General features: G+C 41.4%; 1 protein-coding gene across 1 annotated transcript in view; it reads left to right on the top strand.

Annotated features, from left to right (window-relative positions):
• The first annotated feature begins 6,432 nt into the window (after positions 1–6,432).
• The window catches only part of gjc2.S (gap junction protein gamma 2 S homeolog), a 53,520-nt gene continuing 36,799 nt past the window's right edge, over positions 6,433–23,153 (top strand). Inside the window, exon 1 of the mRNA XM_041567334.1 lies at positions 6,433–6,531. The gene's annotated coding sequence lies outside the window, so the exon portion shown is untranslated. The remainder of the gene's footprint in view (positions 6,532–23,153) is intronic.

Raw genomic sequence — 23,153 nt, 5'->3', positions numbered from 1 at the left:
TGTCAAAATTCGCACATTTGAATTTTAACCCTGAATTTAAATTTGAATGTGAGATTTATCACCTCTCGACCATGGAAACAATTCTAATTCGAAAATTCACCTACTAAAACCTGCCGAGTTCATTTACAAGTCAATGGCAGAGGTCCGTTGACCCATCTGAATATGTTAATAGCCTTCCTGACATACGGGTTTTTTTGGAAAATTTAATTCCAGTTTCGTTCGCATTCAATTAGAATAAGAAACTAATTATAGGATCGTTCCCATTCGATCGAATTTTAGAATTTGTTAGATTTTTTTCCAAAATAATCTCCCATTCGAGGACATTTGAATTTATTAGAGTAAAAAAATTCACATAAATTCTAAATTCGACCTCTAAAGAACCCCCTAACACTAAGGGGCAGATTTACCTAGGATCAAATATTGAGGGTTAATTAACCCTCAATATTCGACTGTCAAATGTAAATCCTTGGACTTCGAATATCGAAGTCGAAGGATTTACCGCAAATAGTTCGATTGAACGATCAAACGAAAAATCGTTCGATCAACGATTAAATCCTTCGAATCGTACGATTTTTCTTCAACCAAAAAAAGATGGCAAAGCCTATGGGGACCTTCCCCATAGGCTAACATTGACTTCGGTAGGTTTTAGGTGGTGCACTAGGGGGTTGAAGTTTTTTTAAAGAGACAGTACTTCGACTATCAAATAGTCGAATAGTCGAACGATTTTTAGTTCGATTCGAAGTCGAACTCGTAGTCGAAGGTCGAAGTAGCTCATTCGATGGTCGAAGTAGCCAAAAAACCATTCGAAATTCGAAGTTTTTTTTATTCTATTCCTTCACTCGAGCTAAGTAAATGTGCCCCTAAGGGGGTTATTTATCAAGGTCCGAATTTATCTCAATATCGGCTGCTACAAACTGCGATCTAACCCGCTCGGGTTTTTAACGCTTATTGATTATTACATTTTCCCGAAAATTTGAAAGCTCAGATTTTGACGATTTTTTCGTGAATTTCTCCCGAAATCTCTGAATTTTTCGGAGTTTTCACCCGAAAGCTCCGAAAACATCGTGAAATTGCCCGAAACAACCAAAAATCAATTGACTTTTATGCAACCGCGACAGGTTTGAGATGCCGTGGTTTTTTATTCGGGCTTTTTAGCCCTCGGGGTTTAATAAATTCTGAAAAATTCATGATTTTTTTAAAAGTCAGATTTTATAAAAAAAACAAATCACAAATTTTTTGGATTTCGGTGGAATGTCAGGTATTCGGAGCTTATTAAATAACCCCTATAAATCAGTGGCGAGGTCTGTTAAGTCTGTTTTTCCCTATGGCCCTGCCACAGACGAGGGCAACTTTAGAAGCTGCCGACACGTTATAAAAACAACCCTTTCCTTTTTTTCAGGGAAGATATCCTCGATTTTATTATCTTCTTAGTAGAAAATTTTGCATTGAATTAAAAGAAAGGAAATTCTTCTGTAGGTTCCTATTTATTCAAATATTAATGGAACGTTGAGCTACAAAGACCCAATCCTTCATTAGCAGGTTTACAATCCCTTTCAGTTCCAAGTGCTCCATTCCCTCTGCCTCCCCTCAGCCTTTACATTTGCTCGGCCTCCCTCGTCTCCCACCTGCTTTAACCGCTCGATCTTTAATTGCTGTGACAATGATCTCCATGCGGGGACATCTGATGGAAACATTGGAACTTCTCCCAAAAGACAAAAGGAATTGCAAAATGCATATTTTCTTTGCGAGTGAGGCCCTTCTTGGAATGTTTGACCTCGCTTTAATGACTTGGAGAGGAACTGTTCAACTCATTATCGTTAAGCCACACTAGATGGATATCTGCTTTATTAATATGTTTATAAATACACTCTCTCTCAAGCTATAAATAGAACTGCCGGTTCCCTTTTTTCAGAGAGGGTTCGTTTATGGTACTTTTTAACTTTTATTTGACATTTTTATAGAACATATTAAGGCAGTCTAGGATACTCATGCCTCATTGCACATGCACAATAATCATTTGTCTGTGAAACATTAAAAACAAACAGAAGAACTTACATTCTGAAGCTGTCCTGACACAGAAAGATCTCCTCCCTTGGTGAGGTCACTAAATTAGTGGATCCTTGCTTGACCTGGTCCATCCAAGCATAATAGAAGACTATCCAGACTTGAATACAGCAAATAACATCACGTTCTTTCACAATGGGACCTTGAAACTTGCAGTATATACTGTAGATATCTGGCTGATTCCCGTGGCTCCCAATAGAAATAATTTAAGGGCCCCTTAAGGCTGGTGGGACACGGGGAGATTAGTCTCTAAGCGATAAATCGTTGCTGCTGAATGTGACTAATCTCCATGAAATGCCTTCCCACCGTCAAGAATGTGAATCGCCAGTGGAATGGCATTTTTTGTCGATTCATTTTCCGAAGTCGCAAAGAAACTTTGGGTAATTTAGAAAAAAGGAGCGATGGGAATGCCCCCAGAGATTCACATTCTTGCCGGTGGAAAGGCATTTCGGGGAGATTAGACGCCCACAGCAGCACAGATTTATTGCTTGGCGACTAATCTTCCCATGAGTCACCAGTGATGTCAATCCCACCAGAGATTCACATTCTTGCCAGTGGGAAGCTTAAAGGTGGCAGTAGTTCTAGGGATCTCCTTCATCAGTACAAACATAAGTGCAATTCCAGGGGAGGCAGCTCAGGGAGATTAGTCGCCCCGAATAAGAGGAGATTTGTTGCCGGACGACTAATCTCCCCGAATCTTCCTGTGTGCCCTGACCCTAAAGCCGGCCATAGATGTTGAGATTTTTAAAAGATCAGATCCTGATCGTGAGACCACGATCTTCTCGGAACGAATTTACCATCAACTAAAAAGACCAATTTGGCAGGAAAACAAAGGGGAGCTGTCTGCTTGGCCCTGCAAGCATAGATACATTGCACTGGGACCGACAAAGATTTTTTGACTTGGCCAATCAATTTCCTGACAGATGTCGGCCGAAAAATCGTAAGATGTACGATCGTTCGAATCCCACTAACCGCACGATAATTTAGAAGGATTGGTCGGACTTCCCTAAAATCGGTCTTTCGGCAAGAAGAATCGTCGCGTCTATGGGGAGCTTTATTAGGGTGAAAACACACAGATCTACTAGTAGCAGCTACTTGTCAAGGCTACAAAATAGACATTAGTGATAATTGGCCTTGCTAAGACACTACAGGTGTTTTAGCAGAAGCAATTCGATGTATAGTCTACGGCAGGGCATTTTGTAGCCCCAAAAAGTAGCTGCTACTTGTAGCTCTGTGTGTTTTCACCCTTAGGTTCAGGGCACACAGGCAGAGTCGGACGACAACAAATCTCCTTTTATTTGGGGCGACTAATCTCCCCGAACTGCCTCCCCTGGAATTGCACTTATGTTTGTACTGATGAAGGAGATCCCTAGAACTACTGCCACCTTTAAGCTGGTGGCAAATCCATGGTTGTCTCTGAGGGTTGCGTCAATAGGTGCAGCAGATTTTCGCCTAATGAAACACATGCCCATAATAACAGCAGTTGCTGGCCGGGCGAAACCTAGGAGTAGACAGAAGAGGCACAAACTTTTTGAGGGACCAGGTAGGTATTTCTTTTAGTTGCCTACCTAATTGTCAGTGTCGGACTGGGATGCCGGGGACCCACCAGAAAACCTTAGACCGTGGGCCCACCAGGGAACTATTGACCTAACTCAACCTCTTTATTCTCCTAGTATATCTACTTACTCTATTCTTCCATTATTAGGCATTTTTCCCCATAAAGAAATAGCGAATGATCATGAAATAGGTTAAATGTTTAGAAGCAAGAGGGCCCCCCGGGAGTTTTCCAGGTATCCCAGTGGGCCAGTCCGACACTGCTGGTTTGTGCCCATGTCCCCTCAATGTCTGTTGGTATTCTGGGGTGTTCCCCCATAGTCAAATGGTGTGTGCTTATTTGTGTACCTGTTTGTACTCCTGCTCTGAGGGGACAAGGCCTGGCACAAAATTCATTGAAACGTTCATCTGCAATCACTTCATTTTGCTGCATCAGACACAACTCTAATTGTACCAGTGTTGTTAGTGGAGTACCGCAGGGCTCTGTACTAGGTCCCTTGCTTTTCAACTTGTTTATTAATGACCTGGAGGTGGCCATTGAAAGTACTGTTTCTATTTGTGCAGATGAGACTAAATTGTGCAGAACTATAGGTTCCATGCAGGATGCTGCCACTTTGCAAAGTGATTTGTCTAAACTGGAAAACTGGGCAGCAAACTGGAAAATGAGGTTCAATGTTGATAAATGCAGGTTATGCACTTTGGCAAAAATAATATAAATGCAAGTTATACACTAAATGGCAATGTGTTGGGAGTTTCCTTAAATGAGAAGGATCTTGGGGTCTTTGTAGATAACAAGTTGTCTAATTCTGGGCAGTGTCATTCTGTGGCTACTAAAGCAAATAAAGTTCTTGTATAAAAAAGGGCATTAACTCAAGGGATGAAACATAATTGTGTCTCTTTATAGGTCCCTGGTGAGGCCTCATCTGGAGTATGGGGGCAGTTTTGGACTCCAGTCCTTAAGAGGGATATAAATGAGCTGGAGAGAGTGCAGAGACTAAGTGCAACTAAACTGGTTAGAGGGGGGGAAGAGTTAAATTATGAGGGGAGACTGACAAGGTTGGGGTTGTTTTCTCTGGAAAAAAGGCGCTTGTGAGGGGACATGATTAGACTTTACAAGTACATTAGAGGACATTATAGACAAATAGCAGGGGACCTTTTTACCCATAAAGAGAATCACGTACCAGAGGCCTCCCCTTTAGACTAGAAGAAAAGAACTTTCATTTGAAGCAACGTAGGGGGTTCATCACAGTCAGGACAGTGAGGTTGGGGAATGCACTGCCGGGTGATGTTGTGATGCTGATTCAGTTAATGACTATAAGAGGGACTTGGATGATTTCTTGGACAGACATAATACAAAGGCTATTGTGATACTAAGCTCTATAGTTAGTATAGGTATGGGTATATAGAATTTAATTAAAAGTAGGGAGGGGTGTGTGTATGGGGCTGGGTTTTCATTTGGAGGGGTTGGACTTGATGGACTTTGTCTTTTTTCAACCCAATTTAACTATGTAACTATGTAACTGGGACAAAAGCAACAATTTGTTTATCACAACATTGCCGGCATTGGGGTAAAATAAATGTCATTCTGTGTCAGAAATAGCACATTGTGCAAATCAGCTTTGATGTCCCGTCAGGCCTGGGCTAAATGGTGAAGATAAGAAAACACTGCGAGATTTGCTTAGGGTCAGTAGCATGCCTATAAAGGGAAAACCTAATCTATTGGGGGGCCTAGAGGGCTTCTGACTAATAAGCAGGATCAATATCTCTTGTTTAGGGGCAAATTCACTAGCGTTAATTCGCTAGCGTTTGGCATTTTCGTTACTGCGCAAATTCACTAACGAACGCTGGCGTAGTTTCGCTAGTGTTACTTCGCACCCTTACGCCTGGCGAATTTTCGCAAGCGAAGTAACTACGCAAATTCACTAACGCGCGCAGTGTAGCGAACGCTACCTTTTACGCTAGACTTCCTTCGCCACCTCAGACCTGGCGAAGCGCAATAGAGTAGATAGGGATTGCTTCAAAAAAAGTCACAATTTTTTCTAAGTACCAAAAAACGCTGGCGTGTTTTCTACATTATGGGTGATAGGCTGAAAAAGATCGAAAATTTTTTTGGGGCTCCCCTCCTTCCCCCCTACATTTCCTGACTCATGGCAACTTACCTAGACAGTGGGCACATGTGTAGGGCAAAATACATTTTTTATTTGATGTTTTGAAGGGTTTCTAGCCATTTGTAGTGCAGATACATATTCCTCCATTGAAATTTGAATTTGGCGCCGTATGCAAATTAGCCTTCGCTAGCGTAACTTCGCTTTACTTAGCGAATCAACGCTAGCGCAACTTCGCAATCTTACGCTACCCCTGTGCGCAACTTCGGATTTTAGTGAATTTGCGGAGCGCTGGCGAAACTACGAATGTTAGTGAATTTGCCCCTTAGTGTTTAGTGGGGTCCTAAAATGATTTTGTTTTGGGGGCCCTAGTTACGCCACTGCTTGGCACATGACTAGAGGAGGATAATAGTGTGACTTCTGCCTCTGATATCACTATAATAACAATGAGCAGCCAGCTCTGTACAGCAAAGCTTACAATTAGTGCTTTGTGCTCTGATTGTCCCCTCCAGGCTCATGTCAATCAGGGACAATCTGCACAGGCTGCTGTTGCACAGGGCCCTCCATAAAGCCGTCCATTCATAGCCCAGTGCTCTCCTGGTACACTCAGGGCTGGGAGCATGACATGATGATGGGCATTGTGCTTGGTGGGGAGAGGAGACCTGGGTGCAGAGATAAATACTAAATTGTGTTCTTTCCTTCTTCTTCCTCAGAGCTGAACAGATCCCAGTCCGTCTCACAGATCTTTTGTCCCCAGGGGATGCGGTAACGGAGCCCACGTCTACCTGCTTTTCTTCTTTGTGGAAAGGTACTGTACCCACCAAACTATTGGACCCTGTGTATTAATCTGATTCTGCAGGTGAAAAAAAAGAATAAACCCCCATGAAAAGGGCTCCGGTCTAGTAACCACAAATTGGTAGTTAGCATTGATACAGCGGGGGGGGGGGCAGTTGGATTGGAAAGCAAGAATTTCATTGTTTCTATGGGTTACTTCTGACAAATAATACGGCCTGCTCCATATACTAACTCATTTATCTACAAGCCGATGGGAGTTGTAGTTGGAAAACAGCAGGAGAGGTTTGTTTCACAGGTGCTGGTTATGGTTCATAATGACTTTTGGCAGCTGGAAAAATGAACCGTTTGATTCCCTGATTGGCTATAGGTTTGTTTTAGAAATACAACGAATACAGGATTCGAGATTCAGACTTCGGCGAATTCCTCTGCCTGGCGAACCGAATCCGGTTTCTAATTTGAATATGCAAAAAAGCCATTGGGGAAGGAAATCGCGTGACTTTTTGTCACCAAATAAGGAAGTAAAAAATGTTTTCCTCTTCCCACCCTTAAAGGGATACTGTCATGGGAAAAAAAAATTTTTTTCAAAACACATCAGTTAATAGTGCTGCTCCAGCAGAATTCTGCACTGAAATCCATTTTTCAAAAGAGCAAACAGATTTTTTTATATTCAATTTTGAAATCTGACATGGGGCTAGACATTTTGTCAATTTCCCAGCTGCCCCTGGTTCTGTGACTTGTGCCTGCACTTTAGGAGAGAAATGCTTTCTGGCAGGCTGCTGTTTTTCCTTCTCAATGTAACTGAATGTGTCTCAGTGGGACCTGGATTTTACTATTGAGTGTTGTTCTTAGATCTACCAGGCAGCTGTTATCTTGTGTTAGGGAGCTGCTATCTGGTTACCTTCCCATTGTTCTTTTGTTTGGCTGCTGGGGGGGGGAAAGGGAGGGGGTGATATTACTCAGCAGTAAAGAGTGATTGAAGTTTATCAGAGCACAAGTCACATGACTTGGTGCAGCTGGGAAATTGACAATATGTCTAGCCCCATGTCAGATTTCAAAATTGAATATAAAAAATCTGTTTGCTCTTTTGAGAAATGGATTTCAGTGCAGAATTCTGCTGGAGCAGCACTATTAACTGATTCATTTTGATTTTTTTTTCCCCATAACAGTATCCCTTTAATTTGCATATGCAAATTAGGATTTGTTTTCGGGCAAATATTTCACAAAGGATTCGTGGGTTCGGCCGAATCCAAAATAGTGGATTTGGTGCATTTCTAGTTCTAACGCCACCCATAGCAATGCTGTTACAGAAGGTCTCACAAAGCAAAATAAAGATAATTGAGTTAGGGCTCTTACGTTTTATAAGCGTTTTTCAAACTCAAGCTGAACGTGAAAAATGTGTATATTGTGTTTAAACAAGTTTTTTTTGACCAGCTAAGAGCATTTTTTTTTTCGTTCCAAGCACAACCCCCAGTTCTATTGAACGTGCGTCAAGCGCAAGAAAATGCAGCATTCTGCATCTAAGGGAGGAACTCCACGATGCGTCTGGTGCTAAAACGCATGCGACGCGTCGGATGTTGTGACGATAAAGGGAAGTGAAGGAGAAATCGCAGGTAATAATTACACTTACCCGCACCAGACGCATCGTGGAGTTCCTCCCTAAACAAACGCACGCAAACCGAGTAAAAGCAACTCAGAACGCTCATGAGTGATGCATGAATATAATTGAATTCATTAGCAATGCATTTTTTTGCACCCAAACCTGCTGTTTTAACGCTTTCCAAATGCATAAAAAACGTAGGGAAAAAAACGCCCACGTGTAAGAGCCCTTAAGGTGGCCATATGTGTTTCAATTTTGCCCATTGGTCGTGGGAAAGATTAATCGTTTTTTTTTCTACAAACCTTAAAGGAGAAGGAAAGGCTTGGTGCACTTGGGGGTGACAAATGTTAGGCATCTGCAAGTGATTGTATTGACTTACCTGAAACCCCGGGCCGGTGCTCCTATCAACTTCACCGGCCCGGGTTATACCAGTGAGCACCACGGAGCCATCTTATTCCGGCTTCTTCTTTCTTCAAATTTCCCGGGACAGACGCATGCGCAGTTGAACGAAATAGTTAAAGTTCAGCTTTTCGTTCTAGGGAGACGGATGAAGATCACTCCGTGGTGCTCACTGGTATAAACCTGGGCCGGTGCAGTTTTCTGCTGATAGGAGCACCAGCCCGGGGTTTCCGGTAAGTCAATACAATCACTTGGGGTGCCTAACATTTGGTACCCCCAAGTGCAGGATGACTTTCTTCTCCTTTAAGAGCTGAATCGTCAGATATGCAGGTCCCCTTTTTTTCTACCTCTTTCTATTTCCAAAATATTAGGCGGTATAGAGATCTAATAAGAGCTACAGTATTTAAACACAATGCAATATAGGAGTCGAGGTATCCCGTCTGCAACTGTCGTTAAACTGTAAAGATAATGCCCCAGGGAGATTTATAGTTCTACAACAGCTGAAAACCCCACAGATTGGACCTTTACTTTTCTACTGTAAGTAGTGACTTATTAAAGGAGAACTAAACCCAAAAAATGACTATGGACAAAAATGGCATTTTTTATATAGTGAACTTATTGCACAAGGCTAAAGTTTGAGCTTGTCAATAGCAGCAATGATCCAGGACTTCAAACTTGTCACAGGGGGTCACCATCTTGGAAAGTGTCTGTGACACTCACATGCTCAGTGGGCTCTGATTGGCTGTTGAGAAGCTAAGCTTAGGGCTCGTCACTAATTATCCAGCAGAAATGAGCTTCCCTGGCTGTAATATAAGCTGATGCTACAGGTTTGCTGATTATTCAATTCTGATGCTAATTGCACTGGTTTCTGTGCTGCCATGTAGTAATTATGTGTATTAATTACTAATCAGCCTTATATTGTGACATTTCTATTCTATGTGTACTGTATATTGTGAGTGGGTCCCTAAGCTCAGTAAGTGACAGCAGCACAGAGCATGTGAATCAGCAGAAAAGAAGCTACTGGGGCATCTTTGGAGACACAGATCTTTACTGCTAAAGGGCTGTGGTTGCCTTGGGCTGGTACAGAAGCACAAAACATCATGTACAACATCTACTTCTTTAGTTAGGCTTTAGTTCTCCTCTAAAGGCCTCCAAGTTTGACATTATGTAAGGATGAACCGGCAAACTGGGAAGATTTGTTAGGCAGATTTATCAAATAGGCCGTTTTTAATTACTGCAATAAAATGTCCACTTCTTCATCATATCCACATGCCAACAGCAAAACCCATGAACAGAGAGAACCCTCTGTCCCTTTCATTAGAAGAAGTAGCATTTTTCCCTCCGCAGTAGTTATGAAAACCACAAAGAAAACTTTCTTCTCTCTCTGTGGCCTTGAGTCTCCCTCTTTAGCAACGGGACGGTTTCATTTAGTGCAGCTCTGGATGCAAGCTCATAAGACTTTGTGACTCACAGTTCCCAGCCCTGCTTCTGAAAAACCACAGATTTCTCTGAATGGAGTCAGAAAAATCAAACAAGAAGACATAGAGAGAAACCAGACAATGAGTATTCTATAGAAAATTTTTGGGGGGCACCAACTCATAGTGCTGGCATTTTTGGAAGAGATGGACCTGTGTACAAGTCTCCTAGTCTCAGATACTTTACTCTGCAGGCAACAAGTCAGGGTGGAGGAAGCCCACAACTTAAGAATTTGAGTATGTACATTATTTCCCATCATATCTACAGTAGGTGTTGTTATGTGACTGAGAGGTGGATGGAGTCACCCCAATTCCTTGCTTATTTATATAGACCAAAAGTGGCCCAATTATGGTATATTCTATACAGCATGTTGGATGGCTGAATTAAATGAAAACGATGATGTCATGTAGTGAAGTCTGCAGTGCCTCCCAGAAGTCTGTAGGCCATAAAAACCCCTTTAAAGGGCTACATCTGGCCCCTGGGCCTCCAGTTGGACAGCCATGATATAGACCAGTTGCTCTCTAACCCCTTGGATGTTGCTCCCAGTGACTTAAAGCAGTTGCTTATTTTCGAATTCCAGGCTTGGAGGCAAGTTTTAGTTGTATAAAAACCAGGTGTACTGCCAAACAGAGTCTCCTATAGGCTGCCAGTCCACATAGGGGCTACCAAATACCCAATCACAGCCCTATTTGTCATCTACAGAAACTTTTTCATGCTTGTGTTTCTCTCCAACTCTTTTTGCATTTGAATGTGGCCCATGGGTAAAAAAGATTGGGGACCCCTGATATAGACACTAGTAGTGATTCTAAAGCAAATGAGCAGGGTAATAGTCCATTATGTTTAAAGGGGACCCGTCACTCAAAAAAATTATTCAAAATCCTATTTTATCACATTAGTCAAGCAAAATGAACTTTAATTACACTGTATAAATTATTTGAATCTTGTTTCCTTCAGTCTGGGAACTCACAATGATAGCAAGCAGGTAGGAGCCGTTTTGTGGACACTGTTTTTAAGGAAAACCTTGCATCAACTCAGAATCATGTTTGTGCACCAGAATGGGGGACCTGATGTCCATCCCCATGTCCTGGTTACACAATTAAATGGTAAAGAGAACGGGGGAATGTGGGGAGAGCAGTGACATGTAGGAAGTGCTGAATGGAAAGTAAAGTAATTGTCTGCCCCGCCTCTATGCCTAGGCATAGAGGAGGGGCAGACAATATTTGATTGACAGCTGAGATTTTTAAATGAGTTTACAACAGCTATGAATGCTTAAATAAAAAATAGAAATTGGATTTCATGTTTAATTTGAAAAGGACTTTTATTATACAGATTTTTGTGTCTGGGTGACAGGTCCACTTTAAATGCATAACACACCCTTTTGTTTTTTGGAGTAAATGGCTAATGCTTTAAAGGCACTCAATTCCCCTATATCTAATTTTCCTTTCACATCCACCACATTCTTACAACACCTACATCCCCTTTCATCTCCTGTCCTTTCTCCCTTGCTACTACTGAAACTCCGTGCCTTAATTCTTCCACAAGAAACTCTCCTATAACCTCCTCCTTAGATTGTAAGCTTTATGTGACATACCGTTTTCCTTTCTTCTGTGAGCTCTGTACCTTGGTGGATATATGTATATATGTTTTATCCATTGCAATTCAATGCTGCGCAATATGTTGGCCCTCTAAAAATACTTGATAATATTAAATAACAATAAAGTTTGTTTCCCCTGTCAGATCTATTTTAGTACAGTAGGGAACTGTGATCTCAGAACTTGTTACCTGGAAATCTTTGAGATAAAGCAATGCCAAACAATTCTTCATTTTGTAATCAAAAAGTACCTAGTATAAATCCTTGCTGATGGCAAAACAATCCTATTGGGTTTTTTGATCTTAAAATGTTTACTAGTAGCCATTGTAGTCATAAGGCACAGTGCCCACATTACAAGAATAACCCTCACCTGGAAAACCCTGGGTACCAAGCCTTACAGATAACAGAACCATCATACCTATATAAAGATATACAAGCCTTGCCTCATCATCCTTACCAGAAGATATCCATTTTTAGTCTTGGGAATGTACTGTATGTGTTCCAACCTTCTATTCGTTCCTAATTTTGAGCCAGATATCATTTGGTCAGGCAACCCTGAGAACCCCATGAGCCAGTAAGTTGCTGACTTGACATCAACCGGTGGCCAGATATGGATCTTCTACTCTTAATCTGCTGCTGAGGTCTAAGTTCCAGCATTCTCCTGTGTCTTATGGAGGTTCAGAAGAAGAGATGGTGGATTCATTTTCCATACTGCAGATTCCCGACTAGTAATTAGGTGAAGGTTGAACTATTACACATTTAGCTGTAGTACAGAATTTTTAATAAAAGAACAACATATTTCAGCTGCCCCGTGTAACTTAGTCATATGTCTCATTAATTAAGTATGGAAATTGTTTTTCGCAGCCAATAAAAACCTCAAATCAATATACAGTCACCATGAAGGAAGAGTGATAAAAATCTCAAACGTTCATGATTAACAGTCCCAGGCATAACAGGAAGGTCACATAAGTTTAATTTTATAGCAACTAAGCTGATGTGTTTGCAAAACTAGACCCAAAGATGTGCCCCATAACCTTTATTTTTACATGCTTTTAGGAAAAAATGACAGCTTGAGATGACCAAATTCCTGGACAAATTATAAGGTTAGTCATGCAAAAAATAAATCGGTTACCACAACATGAGTCACGGCTGTTGGCAAAAAACTCTGAACACTAATATATTCAGTCTGCAGTGCCTTCAAAACGTTACCAACACTGAAGTCCCCATGTCCCAAGAAAAAGTCTGCGCTATCGTCAACTGTGCCATCATACAATTCAGGCGACTAATCAAACTGGCTTCCCGTCAGCTAGGATGTAAATCACCGGTGGGATGGGACTTGGATCGCTTCAGCTTTCCGAAGTCGCCCGAAGTTTCCTCGTGAGGAAAAACGAAATCTAACCGGCGGCAAGACAGTTCGGGGGAGATTAGTCACCTGAGGAAGAATCGATTTGTCGCTTGGGCAACCAATCTACCGAAATAGCAGCATGCAGTGTCGGACTGGCCCACCGGGATACCAGGAAAACTCCCGGTGGGCCCAGGTGTCAGTGGGCCTCTTGTTTCTAAACATTTGGCGTATTTCATGGTCATTCCCTATTTCTTTTTGGGGGAAAATGCTTAATAATGGGAGAATATTGTAAGTAAATATAATAAACTAGGAGAATAAAGAGGTTGAGTGAGGAGAGGAGAAGAGGAATAATAGTTTGGAAAGGTCCACTGTCTTTGGTTTTTTGGTGGGCTCTAGTTTTAGGTTTTCTGATGGGCCCAAGGTCTAGGGCTTTCTGGTGGGCCTCTGGCACCACAGTCCGATACTGGCAGCATGTGTCTCTGCCCTAATAAGCACAGGAAAATATTAATATCTTAATGAAGACTACGCTCTCCCCAAACCAACACCAATGAATTTCCTAAAACACAAAGAAAGGAGGTATAATGCATGGAATTGGCACTGTATTTATATACTGGGGAATTGTACATGGACATAACACTGTCTTTATCTTGGGCCAGATTCAATTTGATGAAAAAGCTTATCTCCTAGTTCAATTTCAGGCTTTCCCATAGAGCCAGAAGTAATTAATTGAGAAAAATATACGTAGTAACTTCTTTGTATGTCACTTTCACTTTGTTTTTAATTTTAATTTCATAGATTTGGGGTGTTCTATGCTCATAAGGGCTTTAGCCCTACACAATGGGGTCCCTATACCCTGTAAACAGCAAATAATTAAAACAGGAAAAAGTAAACAAAATATTAAATAGGTGATTCTGTATTGAGAAGACTGACACACAGTATGGAAGAGCCAGTATGTAATGATGGCTGACCACAGGCACATTCCTGTATATATATAAAGGCAGAACATCTGAGTTTTGGGCTGGGCACTGAAATGAGTTTGAGCACATGATTCGTAGACAAATCAAAATGGCAAATGATTATCAGCAGACAGTCACACCCAGTGAAGTTTTTTCTTTGCCAAAAAATCATATTAAGAGGGACTAAAAAGGGGAAGTAAAGTGTAAAATAGAATAAGGCTAGAAATGCTGTATTTTGTATACTAAACATAAACATGAACTTACTGCACCACAAGCCTAATCAAACAAATGATTTATGCTTTCAAAGTTGGCCACAGGGGGTCACCATCTTGTAACTTTGTTATACATCTTTGCAAGACCAAGACTGTGCACATGCTCAGTGTGATCTGGGCTGCTTAGGGATCGTCATAAATGATCAAAACAGCACAAGTCAAATAATATCTTCCAGAAGCCGATACAGCAAGACTGAATAATAATCAGAATATACATACTGCACTGGGTCCTGTGTTGTCATGTAATCTAATGTGGATTTTATAGTTTTTGTATTGTTTAATACAAACTTTCTCCAACTCTGCAGAACCAGTGGCTGCAGCAAAATAATCCTCCAAATAGAATCCCAGTTTATCTGTTTAAATCTGGCTCCATGATCTTTGTCCCTGCAGCTGGATTTGGAAACAGTAAAGGGGATGTAAAGCCAAAAATAAAATCCAATACAAATCTCTACACAGTCGCTGACTGCTCTACAGGGAAACAAACAAAGCTGCTTGAGTTCTGCATGGCTGGGAAGTAAGACTGGGGCTCCCCCTGCTGTTCATAAGTATGATTGTTTCCCTGCAGAGCAGTTAGGGACCGTCTGACAATTCCTATCCACAGCAGTAAATGAAGGGAGAATTTCACTGCATACAGTCAGGTTTCTTATAAAAACGGTACACATTTTTTAATTAAAGTATATTGGAGATAGGTTTCTTTTTCATTAAAGAAAGTAAAAATGGGATTTTATTGTTTTGCCTTTATATGCCCTTTAAAAACTGATAATGACTATAGACATGCTGTGTTTCTTTGAGACGTATTTTTTAAAATCATGATTCGGGGTAACATTTTTAGGATCTTCTACTACTCTGAGACTAGAGTTTGACCAAATGATTTGGTGATTTTCATAGTTTATTGACAATTGTTGTGTAGTTACTTGTGGGCGAAATTTTGGCAAACCATTGCGATATATGGGATGGGATAGGAACTGATGTCGCATAACCAGGCGTTACTGTTTTGCATAGAAAATGGTTATTTCATTTGAGAAGTTACAGGAGACATCTGTTGCCCGTTTTGACTCTACCTTTGGTCTGTATAGGATATAGACTGGGATTGTCTTCATTGGCTTCGTTAAATGGGATCCTATAAACTGTAACGGGAATTTATCCTGCAGTTGTAATTTAGGGTTAATTTTTTTTAGAAATCACAGGTTAGATCAGTGATCCCCTACCAATGGCTCATGAACAACATGTTGCTCCCCAACCCCTTGGATGTTGCTCCCAGTGGCCTCGAAGCAGGAGCTTATTTTTGAATTTCAGGCTTGGAGGCAAGTTTTGGTTGTATAAAAACTGCCAAACTGAGGCACCTGTCCACACAGAGTCTACCAATAGCCAATCACAGCCAAATAATTGGCACCCCAGGAACTTTTTGCATGATTGTGTTGCTCTTTATCTTTTTTTTACACTTGATTGTGGCTCATGGGTAAAAAAAAGGTTGGGGACCCCTGCTCTAGATAGATGTCAAGTCTTTCAAGACATGACTCCAGAACCATAATAACACATATAATATTGTATGCCGAGTGGCATAGTTTTAATACCAACACAATGTTGAAGCAAAAATAAAGTTAGACGACCATTTCCGTTGACCCAAAAGCAATTCCTGGTTTGTTCTATTATCTAGAATCCCACATGTTGATTTAGAGAGGGTCTGGCTGGCAGTTGACAATTGCACTGTCCTGTAAACTCAACCGGGCCCATTGTTTGACATGATTTTATTGTCTGGTTTTTCCTGTGCTGGACAATGGTATTGCTTGTTGGATGTACAGCTCGCTTCCTCTTATCCAACAGAATTTGGGAATGATGAGATACCCTTATCTGATAAGGGTTGTTGAAATAATTGTCATGAACCATAATGTTTAGTTCAGCAAGAGTCACACCCTGGATGTTGGGAGTCATTGTGTGGGTCTTTGTATGATCCCTTGACTCTTTTTGTGCGTATTTCTCAGTAACTGGAGCCCATACAACCACAACACGTTTAAAGTAACAATATATCTTGGAAATCGCTTTCAATTTATTTTCTTTTATTGCAACTTTTGGGGGGGGAGCAAATAAAGTTTGTGACAAAGTAAGCCTTAGGTTGGAATGATTGTGGTAGGTACCCATCATCTTGTGTGGCCTTGCCTTGTAATTGTGCTTGTTGCTGTGATGGTCAGCATGGAAATTGCAATTAAGAGATGTGGCTTTGCCTCAAGAGTCCAAGAATTGTAATACGTGAAGTACTACAGGTATGGGACCTGTTATCCAGAATGCTCGGGACCTGGGGTTTTCCGGATAATGGATCTTTCCGTAATTTGGGTCTTCATGCCTTAAGTCTACTAGAAATTCCTTTAAACATTACATAAACCCAATAGGCTGGTTTTGCTTCCAGTAAGGATTAATTATATCTTAGTTGGGATCAAGTACAAGCTACTGTTTTATTATTACAGAGAAAAAGGAAATCATTTTTAAAAATTTGGATTATTTGGATAAAATGGAGTCTATTGAAGACAGCCATTCCGTAATTCGGAGCTTTCTGGATATCGGGTTTCCGGATAAGGGATCCTATACCTGTACAAATACTGAATATGTTTTTATTTACATTATTACATTGTTAGGCTTTCCCCAAGCTACTATTGGGGCATTATTTACTCAACCCTTTCTGATTGTCCCACATAGGTCTCCTATAATCCAGTTAGTAGACTCTAGATCTAGAAAGAGGGTGTCTGTTTTCACTTCCATCCACTGGTCTATTTCACCTCTGCACCAGTCCAACTGGTGGTAGTTTGGTCTTCCACAGAATAATTCTGTTCCTAAGGGAGAATAAGTTAAAATGAAGCTCTGTTTTGAGGGCTTCCTTTGCAATGGCAATGGGTGGATTTTAATGAAAGCAAACAGGATTAGTGATGGGCGAATTTATTCGCCAGGCGCGAATTCGCAGTGAATTTGCGTGATTCGCCGCCAACGAATAAATTCACGGAAGGCCCGCGAAAATTAGCGGCAAAAATTTGCCAGCAAAAAATTTTTCCCTCAAAAACGGGCACCGGCGTCAAAAACGGGCGCCGGCGTCAAAAACGAGACGCCGGCGCAGTTTTGCGAATTTTTCTCCGTTTTGCGAATTTCAAAGTGAATTCGCGCATTTTTCGGCGAAGCGAAACGGCGCAAATTCGCCCATCACTAAACAGGATGGAGGTATTGTACATGAAGTTGGCACTGATTTTATCCCATCATGTATTCTGGGGTATTATAGAAGGAATTGGCACTATATTTATTCTGCCATGCGTTCTTGTCTATTATATATGAAACTATACTATATAGTCACTAGGCACTGTATATACTTGGACTGAGCCATTGGATAGTATGAAGGATACAGTGTCTTTAAAAAGCTTTCCCAAAAACAAAAATCACCTTTTCGTTTATGGTTGTGATCTGCCAGGGATCATCCCCTTGAGTTTAGCCACAAGATGGGCTAAATGTGGCACGTTAACAAGTGGTTTCATTTTTGTACCTGGAAGACTATGTCCTCCAACAGCCAGTAGAAGTTTGAGGTTCTCCAGGTTCAGACGAAGTAATCCTAAAAAGTGAAACTTTGCATAAAATATATTGTCATATATTACATTTAGAAACATATTTATGCAATAGGAAATATTAAGGAGGAGGAGGAGGAGGGGAGCCGGATATCAAGGCAAACAGATGGACAGGGACTAATGGTAGCTTATCTGGACAGGAAGGAGATCTTTAAAGGGATACTATCATTGGAAATTTTCTTTTTTTCAAAAGCATCAGTTAATAGTGCTGCTTTTATATTTAATTTTGAAATCTGACATGGGGCTAGACATATTGTCAGTTTCCCAGCTGCCCACAGTCATGTGACTTTTGCTCTGATAAACCAGTCTCTCTTTACTGCTGTACTGCAAGTTGGAGTGATATCATCCCCTCCCTCTCCCCCCCTCCCCAGCAGCCAAACAACAGAACAATGGGAAGGTAACCAGATAGCAGCTCCCTAACACAAGATAACAGCAGCCTGGTAGATCTATAAAAAAAACAGTGGATCAGATTAGATCTCAGAAATCAACTTATGGAGCAGAGAGAACAGACCACTCAAGAGTAGGGTTTCATTTCAAGCAGTGTTTAAAACTAGAACATGGGGGGGGCAGATACCCATGTAGCCAGACCCTTAAGGCTAAGGCCACACTAGGCGATAGCGCCGCGATTTGACTCGCGGCGACTTTTCGCCGCGACTTTTAAGCCGCAATCGCTAGGGAAACTTTTGCGCTGGCGTCTATGGGGAATCGCGTAAAATCGCCAGCGTAAAAACACACGCGGCGATCTTTTTTCTATTGTCGCTCGAAATTGCCTCGCTAGGCGATTTCGAGCGACAATAGAAAAAAGATCGCCGCGTGTGTTTTTACGCTGGCGATTTTACGCGATTCCCCATAGACGCCAGCACAAAAGTTTCCCCAGCGATTGCGGCTTAAAAGTCGCGGCGAAAAGTCGCCGCGAGTCAAATCGCAGCGCTATCGCCTAGTGTGGCCTTAGCCTAAGGCTCTGGCTACATGGGTAGATTCAGAGAGATTAGTGGCCAGGCGACAAATCTCCTCTTCTTCGTGGTGACTAATCTCCCCGATCTGCCTTCCACTGCCTTCCGCCAGCTAAAATGTAAATCGCCTGGTGGCAGGCAGTGGAAGGCAGATCGGGGAGATTAGTCACCACGAAGAAGAGGAGATTTGTCGCCTGGCCACTAATCTCTCAGTATGCTCAGTAAATGTTACAGAACAAGATACCCTATAACACTGTCAATTTTGTTTTCTTACCAGTAATTCAGTGATAGAGAAATTGCAAGGGCAACTGCATCTTCTATTCTGTTCTTCTCCATCAGGTCCAAACCAGTTCTCTGTATTTAGGAGAACATTGCTGGCAATACATTGAGAGCACAAATCCGTCACCCAGTGTTACGAAACACAATTCGAACTCGTTCCACAGACACTGAACACAACTGGTTCTCTGGTCAGAAGGGGAGATTAGTATCATGGCACAAAAATTCTCTTTATTAGGAACTGCTCACTTTTTCCACTCCTTTTGGTCACGCCAAGGTTACCCCTGGCATCATCTAGCGGCACTCTGTACAGGATCACGTGCTCAGGCCCTTTCCCAAATGGTTCCGCTCGGTGCACAGCTCCTAAGGGAGACGGCCCTCCCAATCTCAATTGTGAAAAGCAATACAGGCTGGCACACGAAGCGATTCAAACTGGGGTGCAACCCCTGGTACGTTTATTGCGTCACAACGTTTCGGGGACGTTCCCCCTTCATCAGGTTTTTTGGCGATATAATGGGTATGCACATTGGATTCTGTATCACCTGACGAAGGGGGAACGCCCCCGAAACGTTGTGACGCAATAAATGTACCAGGGGTTGCACCCCGATTTGAATGTGCCCGCCTGTATTGCTTATCAGCTAGCTGGCACCATATTTGTGCAACATGTATGAACGCTGGAGTATTTTTGTTATCAGCCTTGTCCTGTGTAACCTGAAATATTTGGAGCAGGTGGAGGGTGCTTGGCTAGGTAAGTAGAATTTTTGGCCCATCCCATTAAGAGTGGTAAGTCATCCATATGGTCTTGTGTAAGGCATTTGGATAAAAATCTGAATCTGCAGTGTCATTATCTGTGGCTATGGCCTATCCAGAAGTGGCTATAACCAGGCAGGGTATAGTGGAGCCCCGGATGTACTATTGTAGGCATCTATTGTAGGCCAGGATGGCTAGTGAGCTACGGCAGTGTCTCACGTAAGCAAGGTTTTCTGGGAGATACTTTTAACCTAGAAACTTAGGCCCAAATTCACTAACCTGTGCAAATTCGCCAGCGTCCGCTTCGCCGCACTTCCACAGATGAGCCTCGTTGGTTATCTGATTAGTCTGATATAGAAAAGTCATCGTTCAGCTCTCCATCTTTATCATGTTCTAGAAAACTATGGAATACTTTAGACAAACTTCAATGCTGACTGAATTCCCGGTGCAAGTTAAAGACTTCCGCTATTTCGGAGAACTCTTGGTTCTCAAGGGAAAACACATGAACATGGAGGGATTAAAATTGTTCCATACGATGACATTGAATTTGGAAAGGAAGCTTGTCTCTGCCATGGGAATATTCCAAGGATTAATGGCCCATTAAACAAACAACAACTTCAAATGCTATTAAAGGAATAAACAGATGATATTGTAGGAGTTTTTATTTTTTATTTTTCAGGGGAAAGGTTGTTAAGTTTCATCAACGTTTCCTATTTGAGCACGGTTTTCACTGAATAAGATAAAGCAGTTCACTGGATTTACAGATAGTTGTTTAACTGTTATTAACCCTTTCCCTGCCAGCCGTTTTGTCCTAGATGCGAACATCTACTGCCAAGCAGTTTTTAGATATTTTGCACTCTTTCACTTTAAGGGCCTTTCCTGGGGTGGTCTTTTAGTTAACCCAGGAAAACAATATATTGTTTTTTTCAGGACAACCTGAACTTTCACAATATGCAAGAATTTTGGTGTAATTCTACTTCTCTAAAAAAATATTGGATTCTAAGTGTCAAATAAAATGAAAAAAATCATGTTGCACGAAGAACAATCACATATATCAGAAACTTCATTCATTTTACGTACGAGAACACAGCTGATTTAGAAAGGTCTATGTCTCCTGAACGCGACAATACCAAATATATATAGTTTTATGGAGATTTCTCACTTGTATAGCTCAAAATCTACAAGCAGTACACAACCAAATTTCCAAAGCAACACTCCCCAAACGGCATACTTTTGATTTCAAGGCCAAACATTCCACTAACAGTAGGTTTACCCAAGAAAACTACCCATTACTAGAAAGAACAGATTCTGGTGAATCAAAAATGGGTAGAAATATCTTTGTACTCCAAACCACCAAGTTGCAATTGTTTCCTAAAGTTATAGTGTTTTATAGAAATTGGTGAATTTTTTGAAAAATGACCTCAAAGCTTCCACTCTACAGCAACATATCTCCCACACATCATTAGGTATCAATGTAAAACACCCCAAATATAAAATCCTGGGTCCACTGAACAGTTTGATGCCCAATATGAATAGATGTACCCAAGCACGTGGCATAGGAGGCCCCAAAAGGAAGACCCCCCGTTTGTTCTGTAATTTCAGATACTGCAAAATCAACACATTTACATCGTTTTGGGGGGCAGCAAAGGTAGAAAACAGTACGTTCACCCCAGAAAACCATATATTTTCGGAAAGTACACATTCCCCTGAATCTAAATTGGGTATGCATGTCTTTGTACTCCAAAGTACCAAGCCGCAAATCATTCCTAAATTTGGTGATTTAGGTGACATTTCCAAAAATCACCTCAAAATATCTACTCTGCAGCATCGTATTACCCACATACTTTTAGGTATCAAGACAAATCACCCCAAATATGAAAGCCTAGGGTCCTCTGAACAGTTTGATGCCCAATATGTATAGGTGTACCCAAGCATGTGGCATATAGGGGCCCTAAAAGGAAGACCCCCATATAGTCTGACATTTCAGGTACTGCAAAATCAACACATTTACATTGTTTTGGGGGGGCAAAAGTAGAAAACAGTAAGTTCACCCCAGAAAACCATATATTTTCGGAAAGTACACATTCCCACGAATTCAAATTGGGTATGCATGTCTTTCTACGCCAAAGTACCAAGCCGCAAATCATTCCTAAATTTGGTGATTTTGGTGACATTTCCAAAAATCACCTCAAAATATCTACCCTGCAGCATCGTATTACCCACATACTTTTAGGTATCAAGAGAAATCACCCCAAATATGAAAGCCTAGGGTCCTCTGAACAGTTTGATGCCCAATATGTATAGGTGTACCCAAGCACGTGGCATACAGGGGCCCCAAAAGGAAGACCCCCATATAGTCTGTCATTTCAGGTACTGCAAAATCAACACATTTACATCGATTTTGGGGGGGCAAAAGTAGAAAACAGTAAGTTCACCCCAGAAAACCATATATTTTCGGAAAGTACACATTCCAACGAATCCAAATTGGGTATGCATGTCTTTCTACGCCAAAGTACCAAGCCGCAAATCATTCCTAAATTTGGTGATTTAGGTGACATTTCCAAAAATCACCTCAAAATATCTACCCTGCAGCATCGTATTACACACATACTTTTAGGTATCAAGACAAATCACCCCAAATATGAAAGCCTAGGGTCCTCTGAACAGTTTGATGCCCAATATGTATAGGTGTACCCAAGCATGTGGCATATAGGGGCCCTAAAATGAAGACCCCCATATAGTCTGTCATTTCAGGTACTGCAAAATCAACACATTTACATCGATTTGGGGGGGGCAAAAGTAGAAAACAGTAAGTTCACCCCAGAAAACCATATATTTTCGGAAAGTACACATTCCAACGAATCCAAATTGGGTATGCATGTCTTTCTACGCCAAAGTACCAAGCCGCAAACCATTCCTAAATTTGGTGCTTTAGGTGACATTTCCAAAAATCACCTCAAAATATCTACCCTGCAGCATCGTATTACCCACATACTTTTAGGTATCAAGACAAATCACCCCAAATATGAAAGCCTAGGGTCCTCTGAACAGTTTGATGCCCGATATGTATAGGTGTACCCAAGCACGTGGCATACAGGGGCCCCAAAAGGAAGACCCCCATATAGTCTGTCATTTCAGGTACTGCAAAATCAACACATTTACATCGATTTGGGGGGGGCAAAAGTAGAAAACAGTAAGTTCACCCCAGAAAACCATATCTTTTCGGAAAGTACACATTCCAACGAATCCAAATTGGGTATGCATGTCTTTCTACGCCAAAGTACCAAGCCGCAAATCATTCCTAAATTTGGTGATTTAGGTGACATTTCCAAAAATCACCTCAAAATATCTACCCTGCAGCATCGTATTACACACATACTTTTAGGTATCAAGACAAATCACCCCAAATATGAAAGCCTAG

This window comes from Xenopus laevis, chromosome 6S (assembly GCF_017654675.1).
Source record: "Xenopus laevis strain J_2021 chromosome 6S, Xenopus_laevis_v10.1, whole genome shotgun sequence".
NCBI lineage: Eukaryota > Metazoa > Chordata > Amphibia > Anura > Pipidae > Xenopus > Xenopus laevis.
The sequence above is the reverse complement of the archived record's forward strand: the minus strand, read 5'-3'. Positions and strand labels throughout refer to the sequence as shown.